Below are 9,110 nucleotides of genomic sequence, written 5' to 3' on the forward strand. Positions count from 1 at the left end.
ACAGCAGTCGACCACAAGGCCACAACTGGTGTCACTGCTGTCAGAACAGAAGAATTTGGCGTAAACGTCATAAAAATGTGGATCCATCCTACGTTTTATCAAGGGTTCAGGCTGCTGGTAATGATTTAATGGTGCGGCGGATATCTTCCTGGCACATTTTAGGCCTCCTAGTATCAATATGATGTTGTTTAAACACTTCAGCCTACTGAACACATGTCTGTCCTTCTGTCACCACAGTACCCATCACCTAGTGGCTACTATCAGCATGTCTTCGGGATGTGGTGGAATGAGAGATTTGGATCCTATCATATTAATGTAGATCAAAATCCAGTTTCTTGTGGTTGTCACAATGAATTATTATGCAACTTCTATTACTCATTATTCAGCATTAAAACTGATTTTTTATTTATAGACCTCAGCAGCTACATAACTTACGTGACCTGGTTAACAGGACTGATGAATTATGAAAGCTTCAAAGTAAAGGGATGAGGCATTTGGCTTGTAGAAAAACATCAGATGTTATTTACAGGCATTCGGATTAACACTCAAGTGTTGACGGACTGTCTCCACTACACTTCCTTCCGTCAAACCAGTCCAGCCTGAACAAATCCAAGAGCCATATGTTGGTATGGGATTGTTTTTGTGGCAGGAATTGAGAAATGCTCTAAAGTGTCCAGTGCTGTGGTGCCAAAATGGGGGAATTTAATTCTAAGCTGAGATATGTAAAACTATAATGAGCACTGAATTGATATTTTCCTGACAATTTTGATTTAAAGTGCTACAGTTAATGTAACACTACACAATAGTGGAGCTGTGTTGGCCTGAGCAGATGTTTGCAAAATGCAGTAGTTGAGGAAAGAGAAAGAGAGCCATTATTTCATAATTTGTATTTTTTTTATACATATATTATATGACTCACTAGTCTTTAAAATAGCTGAAAAAGCTGTTCTGATAACTGTGACAAAATGAAGTTTTAAACAGGAGTTAAAAATTATGGCCAAGGGCAGAGAGAGTGAAAGGACAAGAGAGAGAGAGAGAAAGTAAAAACAGACACAATGGGTGGGAGGATTTAACATGAGGACCGGGGAGACAGACAGCTAGACTGAGAGACAGAGTGGGTGGATGATAGGCTTTCCCTTAGGAGACTAGCCATCCAGAACTCAGATGGAGCTCCTTAACTCAGCGTGACCAAATACAAACTCTCAGACGATCCCCGAAGACACGCACAAACACTGACCCCAGGGCTCCAAGTTCAGAGGTTCGTCTTATGGATTCCCCTCTGCGTCTTTTAAAATCTGCAGATGACAATTATGGCAAATTTGATTAACAGAGTGAGCACCATGGCTATCGGGCTTTTTTTCTTTTTTTTTTAAATGGTGGGCTAGTGTATCAAGTTTCACTAGCTGTCATTTATATTGCCAAGGGAAGGATGGGGGAGTTCCTTTACTGCCTTAAAGCAGACTTCAAACAAAGCCTAGAAGAGAAAAAGACACGAGCTAAAGACAGAAGGAAGAAAAGAAAGAAAAAAACAACAACCATACAAATGAATGACCAGACAGAGACAATTTAACAAGAGATGTGGGAACATTCTCCCAGTCATCTAGAGTTGGGTTTCATTTTGGCAGCTCAATGTGAATAGCCATTACCTTTCCAAGGCCATCAGATTGTACAATTGCTACTATGTCAGAAAGATAAAACCCCAATCCGCCCGCGCTTGCATATGGATACTGTCATGAAATCACTGCGACCATGAAGCAGCCAGACAAATAGTCTGGAAATCAGGCTCAAGTTTTTGAACAGGGGACAGAAAAAAGTGTAGCTCTGGGCTGCAGCGCTGAATGGAGAAACACTCCAGTGGATTTTTCATTCCAGGATGAAAGACACATGTACGAAAGTGCCCATACACTTGTATGAACCCACACATACACACCAGAAGAGTTAGTCGGAGACTTTTCCAGAAAGAGCTGCCCTGTTAGCCCCCTCTCTCTCCTGGTCGTTTTGATTGCGCCCACTTGATTTTACAAGAGCGCTGAGCAAATCCAACTGCTTTATTGAGACCAGTTCCCCACTTCTCTTTCTTTCTTTCTTATGGCTTACACATAGCATAAACAGTCCTCTTCATTAGATATCTTGTTCCCCTAATAGAAGTCAAATAAAGTATGACTTTACGTTACAGCCAGCTGGTTAACACCCAGACAAGGGCCCTTCTATGGGTCCTAAGAAAGAAAGCAAGCAAGCGAGTGAGGAAGACAGAATGAAGGCCTAGTTATTTTTCCAGTCACATCAGCATTTGAGAGTGTTATCAGCCTAAACAAATCTCCAAACCGCAGTCCTAATGCAGTCCAAGGGAATGTTGGATTTATTTTTCTTTCAGGGATACAAATGGTTTCGTAATAAAAAATTCGGTACAGGCTTTTGGGTTTAATGGCTACGTCTTGACAAGTGTAAATGGCCAGCAAGGGGGCATGAAGGAGGGTGAGACAAGGGAAAAGTAAAAGCAGTAGTAGTAGCAGCACTGAGAAACAAGGTTTGAGATGAAACATGCTGTTCTCACCTCTGAGACACATGCACACAAAACAGTCTGCAAGTAATTCCACAGTCCAAGGTATTCCCTTCCTTGTTCGGTGAGACGTTTTCATTAATCTACACAGCTAATGCACTCAGCTGTGTGTGTGTGTGTGTGTGTGTGTGTGTGTGTGTGTGTGTGTGTGTGTGTGTGTGTGTGTGTGTGTGTGTGTGTTAAAGCGAGCTGTTTCTTGAGTGTGTTGTGGTCTGGCAGAGGTGGTTGATGGAAATGTGCTGAGTAGGAGCCATGAGGAAGTGCAGCTGTTGAACAAAATCTCAACAGTGACTGCACAATTTCTTTCCTTCTTTCTTTCTTTGGTTTTTCCAGCTCTCTGTGGTAAATAAACAGTAAAATAAACAAATAAACAGTAATACTGAAAATGCTACAATTTAGCATTAAGAATGACAGTGTTTTAATAAGAGGTGTATTCCCTTTGATTTATATAGATGTGCCACAGTGGGGCAGTGTATGTACTTGACTTTCAGTCCCTGCAGCCAGAGGGACAGATATGTAAAAGTCTTTCTTTCCCTCTCCTGTGCTCTTTGAATATTTCATTGACAAGACACGTCTGTAAATTTGAGTTGCATGCCATAATATATACAAATATGGGATTACGTAGATTATCTCACCAAATAATTCTTAATTCTTATACCACACAAACTAGAAGAAAAAAACAATTAGTAGGCCATCCTGTTGATATGCCAAGTTGCACAAAAGATTAAAAGATTATCAGATTAGTGAATGTCATAAATTGCATATATCGAATGCCCATATCGTCAAACGTGCGATTTATTTTGTGACAAGAAAGCTTTTTTTAGCTATCAGTCTGATGAAGCAGTTTATTAAAAACAGTGATTATTTTATGATATGCCTAACATAACATTTTCTGCAAAGGGGACCCCAAGATCGTCTCTTCAGCATGTCTTGGGTCATTGTGCTGGGGTAGTGTCCCTACTCTGAACCCCTCCTAATATTCTTCCCCTATTGCTAAGGCCGTGTCCAGACACCCTTCAGAGGAAACTCATTTATGGCACTTGGATCTGAAGTTTTGTTCCTTTGGTCACTAGTCAGAGGCCACAGGTGAGGTTAAAAACTTAGATCGACAACTTTGGTTTCAGCATCAGAATATGCCATGTAAATCTGTTTGTCAGTCTTCCACTCCATTCTCTCCTGACTTGTGAACAAGACCCTTAGATGTTTAAACTCCTCCACTTGGGTTGGGAACTCATCCCTGAGCCAGAGTGGGGACTCTACCCTTCTCTGGCTGAGAACCACTCTCAGCTTCAAACCACCCTGTTGCAAACAGGAGGTCACCAGATGATGATCGTCTGCAAAAAACAATGAGGTGAGGTCCGGATGCCACCACAGTGGAGAACTTCAGACAATTAGCTATCCACGGAAATTCTGTGTATAAAAAATTACTTCCCCTGCCAGTGGCGGACCCCCTCAGACATCGGTGCGTTGGTGGTTCTTTGTGTCCGGGGATGGGCGTCCAGGTACACACCGGCTCACTCCTTGGCGGCCGCTTATCGGGGCCTGGAGCCTGGGGCTCGCTCGGGCCACTTCGGAGGTGGGGTGCCCCCGGCCTCTCGGCCTGGGGCTCGGTCACTCAGGCGCAGCTGGCTGCCGGCGGAGCTCACGGGCGCGTCACTGCAACTCCCCCTGGCTTCTGCTCCGCGGCTGCTGAGTGAGCCCTCATCTGGGACTCTCCTCAGCTCTTTCCGGGACAGTGGCGCAGCTGCCCCTCTGTTGGTCTTTCTTGGTCTCTTGTGTTCTGGGGGCCTCTGGATGTCTGGAGTTTTGATCTCCTCCACACCTGCTTCACGCCCTGGAGGACGGGGCTGTGGCCCCCCCACACCCTCTAGCAGATTATTACATGAAGGAACCTTTTAAAAAACAAAAAACAAGCGCGTCCATGCTCACAGGTGTACACACGGGTGATCACACCCACAAACTACACCCTTTTTGGCTCCTACCTCAAAGCACACTGTGTTCTGTTGATCTTATGTGCTGCACAATAATGTTTAACATTTAGTATTTACTGTCATATTCCCATATATCATTGTGATGTTGTTTATTCTATTACTCTTGTTCTCTTCTGCTTGTTTTCTTTTTTCTTTCTCAGCAGGTGATCCAGGTGATTGATATATGCATTTTTTTTTCTCTGCCCGTTCTGTTGGTTTTTGTCTTTTGCCCTTCTCCCCCGTCCCTCTTCTCAGCTGTTTCTCTTTCCCTCTTTCTTTCTCCCCTTCTTTCCCCCAGTCAAGTCTGTCCCGTATTCAGTAAGTGAAAATAAAATAAACAATAAAAGGTGAATCAAATGGACCATTAAGGCAAGGCTGGGATGGTCAGTTTGGTAAAGTAAATCCGTTGGGCATCTTTCTTTGCCTTTAGACAACAATTCTGATGGCAAAAGAGCCAAACGGGACAGGCCAAAAAAAAAAAAAAAAAAAAAAAAAAAAAATTATGAATAGAATTGGTGAATCCCCCACCATGAATGAGTCTCTCTTATTGGCAAAAATGTGATCCAAGTACTCACAGTTGCACTGGCATGAAATAACCTGTAACAGCGGGCCAGATACCCCGAACTCCTGAATCACCCCCCAGGGATGGATTCGAATACCTACTTCAAGTCCAATCCACCCTTAAGTATCTTTGAGAGGATAAAGAGCTTGTCCAGTTTTCCGCAACCAAAATGAATACTGCATTGTTCTCCATGAATCTGAGGTTCGAGTAATGGACCGACTCTCCTTTCAAGCACTCGAACACATGCCTTCCTTGGGAGGCTGAAGAGCGTGATCCCAGCCTGTTCATTCTTTGAGAGAGAAAACAACTTTGTGATAGATTAATGCTGATCAAACAGGCTGGCTTGAATGCATATGTTCAAACCTTTTCATCTTGCAGTCAAGATATGTACAGACTAATTATCAAGGAGTTTTCCAGGAGTACGTTTCATCATTTTAATGGGACATGTAGGGCCACCCATACGCCAGAGGCATATGGAGGAATAATGGGAGACTGTGTGCACACTGATACTTGTTCCATAAAAGAAGGGCAGGTTATCCCTCTCTGCCAGTGCTACGAATACGTAGCTCTCAAGTTTTTGTGTACACATACATGTACACTTCAGCATGATTATGTTTACCATGTTGTGGTCATTTGGTCTCTGCCATGCAGAAACCTGGAAATCTGTATGCATGTATGTCTACACAAAATTAGATTTCAAGTTAAATCATATTTCGGGTGATTGTGTGTATGTGGGAGGTTTTTGAAGATGATAACGATTGTCCCTGCTGCTTTCATTCTAGTTCCCCCACTTCTCTCTGGAAGTAATTTCTCTCTCTCTAGCCAGAATGATTCACTGACTGCTGAGACATTCACAAGCTAAAGCTGCCTTATAAACACCCCCAGGTCACAACCATTTTAAAATTAATCTTGTAAACACAACTCTAAGAAGTGGACAGTAGAGGCTTACATTTTACTTGTTCAGAAATTTCATTTTATTTGTTAAGCAATAGCTGGTTTTAAAATATGGACATGTTTCCCAGAAAAATAAATTGACTGTAGCTAATTTAATTCAGTGCTGCACCTCAATTATTTCTCATTAGAGAGATTTGTAAATATGGAGGGAAACACACAGACACATCCACCATCCACACATATTTGTAGATAGACAAACAAATTCATGTCGGCTGGAGCAAATTGAGCATCGCCTGTGATTTTGGAGCAACACAAATACACAGAGGTCTAAATGGCTAATGTCAATGTCAGCATGAAGTGTAAAGAAAAATCTGTCAGTAACATGCACACACACAAACATACATGGAGACACACACACACACACACACACACACACACACACACACACACACACACACACACACACACACACACACACACACACACACACACACACACACACATAGGAAAAATAGACTCCTTGCTGCCTTGCTGTCATTTCTTCTAAGGTCCAGCCAAAAGCCACAGAGCAAAGACTGAGCCTGACATTTCCAGTATGGAGAAAGAACAAAATAAACATAATAAATAGTGGTATTGACATCATGTGTCTGCTCTGGAGCACCAAAGTATATAAAAAAAAGCCTATGGATTTATTCAGGAACAGCTGAGAGAAAAAGAAAGGCAAATGGTTTATTTTTATGGTTGTATTTTTAACTGGATTTATAACCAACATTTGTAAACCAGAATTAATGGGTGTTTAATTCATGTGTTTCAGGTTTGAGCTTTTTGTTCACACAAAGTTGACTCACTGACTTTTCTGGATACTGTAGGTGGATCAGACACTGCACAGCTTTGGTAACGTAACATTGTTATCAAGAGTTTAATGAAAGTCAGTGACAGTTCAATGTAAGAGCCGTTTAACTAAAGGGAGGGAGAAGAGACACTTTGTTGCACTTTATGGCAATCAAGAAGGAGGCAGAGAAGTCACACTCAAACTTTAGTTTGATGGAAAGGTTTGCAGTGTTCAGTGATTTGTATGAATGCACACTATGAGCCAAAGTCTACTACGACATTGGTTTGCTTTTTGAGCCAGCCTCAAGTGGTCACAGATGGAACTGCAGTCTTGCTGCCAATGCACCACAAAACTTAGAGGTGCATTTTCTGCAAAATTCAAATCTTCCTGAAAGAGATGTGAAAGTGTGAAATGTTGAAGTGGGAGGGTTTGTATTCACGCAGCCACTAGTGCTCTGCTCTGCGATATTGCAAATTTTGGTATCGATCCAATAACAAGTTAATACAGGACCAGTATTGCTGATTATTATGAGTATTATCTGTATTACAAATACAGATGCTGATACTTAAATACAAAAAGGTTTTCATAGTACATGTTTGATGTATATTTTTTTATTTCCAAAAAATAATTAAAATAATTTATTTAACACAATTCAGTGGCTACATGCTAAACTTAGAGGATAGAAGCAAAGTATTAATCTTATCGCCCTAGTATTGATCTGAAACCAATGCTAGAATTGGTATTGACACTATTCATATTTGGATCATTTTCATTTTGTCCACCTCTAGCAACTACTGCACATGCATAACCCAACACATACACAACAAAATTCAACTGACGGTGCAGGAAAGTACCCCAAAGTGCCACTGTGTGTGTGTGTGTATGTGTGTGTGTGTGTGTGGGTGTGTGAAAGCGGCTTTAAAACTTATTTTATTTTCTCTGCCTCAAACATCTAATTGATGTCTCTTTTAAATCTTTTAGATCTTTATAGAAACTCTGTCTTCACACGTTTACAGACACCCTTTAAAAATGTCTGTGTGTGTCTAGATGTGTTACAGGTTGAATATGTGTGTTACAGGCACAACTTCTCACATTGCGTTTTGGTGTGTTTGCATGTCAGCATGTCTGATAGACAAAACAAGAGAAACAAAAGGAGAGGGGAGGGAGTCGAAAAAGAGGAAAAAAACAGGAAGGTGATGAAAGAGTCATAGCAACCAACTACAGCACTGAATGTTTATTTTGCCTAATTATGCATATGATGTAACATGATATTCCGTGCTGTGGGAATGCCACAAAACTAATTATGGTGTAACTGCAATCCTAATTAGCCCGTAAACACACACTCTCAAACATAGCCAGACACTTTTGTACACGTGTGTACACACGTGCAGTAAAAACTGTGTCTGTTACAAACTGCTAAAAAGCGATTAGTATCATTCCTACTATTACACGCATACACTGAGCTGCCTCATTTCCAGTTTACAGGTTAAACACCAGCTCTGGCATTTGCTGTGGCCCTTAATGTTAGACTGTAAAGCTAACGGCTGCTGTGTAGGTAGGTTAAGAAGGCTGGGAGCTCCTATAAGCCACATTATGTGGACATGTGATACGTAAATGTCTAGACGAACTTGTGCTGATGTGTTTTGTTTTGGGGTTTTTTTTGGTAATTTTGAAAAATGTAGAAGTAAAAAAAATGTACATTCATTTTTTAATTTCCTTGTTGTCTTAAGTTGACCTGGCTATTGTTTCATTTAAGTTATACTGTATATCAACCCTCAGTGCAGCTAAATAGTTTATGTAACTGTCTTCCAGCTCGTATTTCCCCATGTAATTATTTTTTTTCTCATCATGTAAAGTATAGAGAAAAAAATGTATACCTAGAGTTGCTAAATTTAATTTTAAATTTTTCAAACGAGAAAGCAACCAGACATCTGAGCTGTGTCATATAAATTCAGTCGTGTTTTTAAATTTATTTATTCTTTTTATTTTCCCTCACCACAGTGTGAGACATGAGCCACTTGAGAGTTTCAGTCCCTGGTATGTCACAGTATCCTCACCGCTCCTGTTCCAGACATGGGTCCAGTGTAAACCAGGCATGACAGACACTCTATACTCTAGTGCAGGATTGCTTACTTGGCCTGAGCTACACTCTAATGTTCAAATCACTGGTGAACCACAAGTAGAGTGGTGCATGCCTTGATTTCCAGTTACAACACCATTAAAAGCATTTCTGTTGTTACGTTTTTGTGAATGTTTAACACACTTTTACCTGTGCTGTCTGCAGAAATTGAA

This window comes from Rhamphochromis longiceps, linkage group LG13 (assembly GCF_057381845.1).
Source record: "Rhamphochromis longiceps isolate RC_006_pf linkage group LG13, R_longiceps_female_GT1.1, whole genome shotgun sequence".
Classification (NCBI taxonomy): Eukaryota; Metazoa; Chordata; class Actinopteri; order Cichliformes; family Cichlidae; genus Rhamphochromis; species Rhamphochromis longiceps.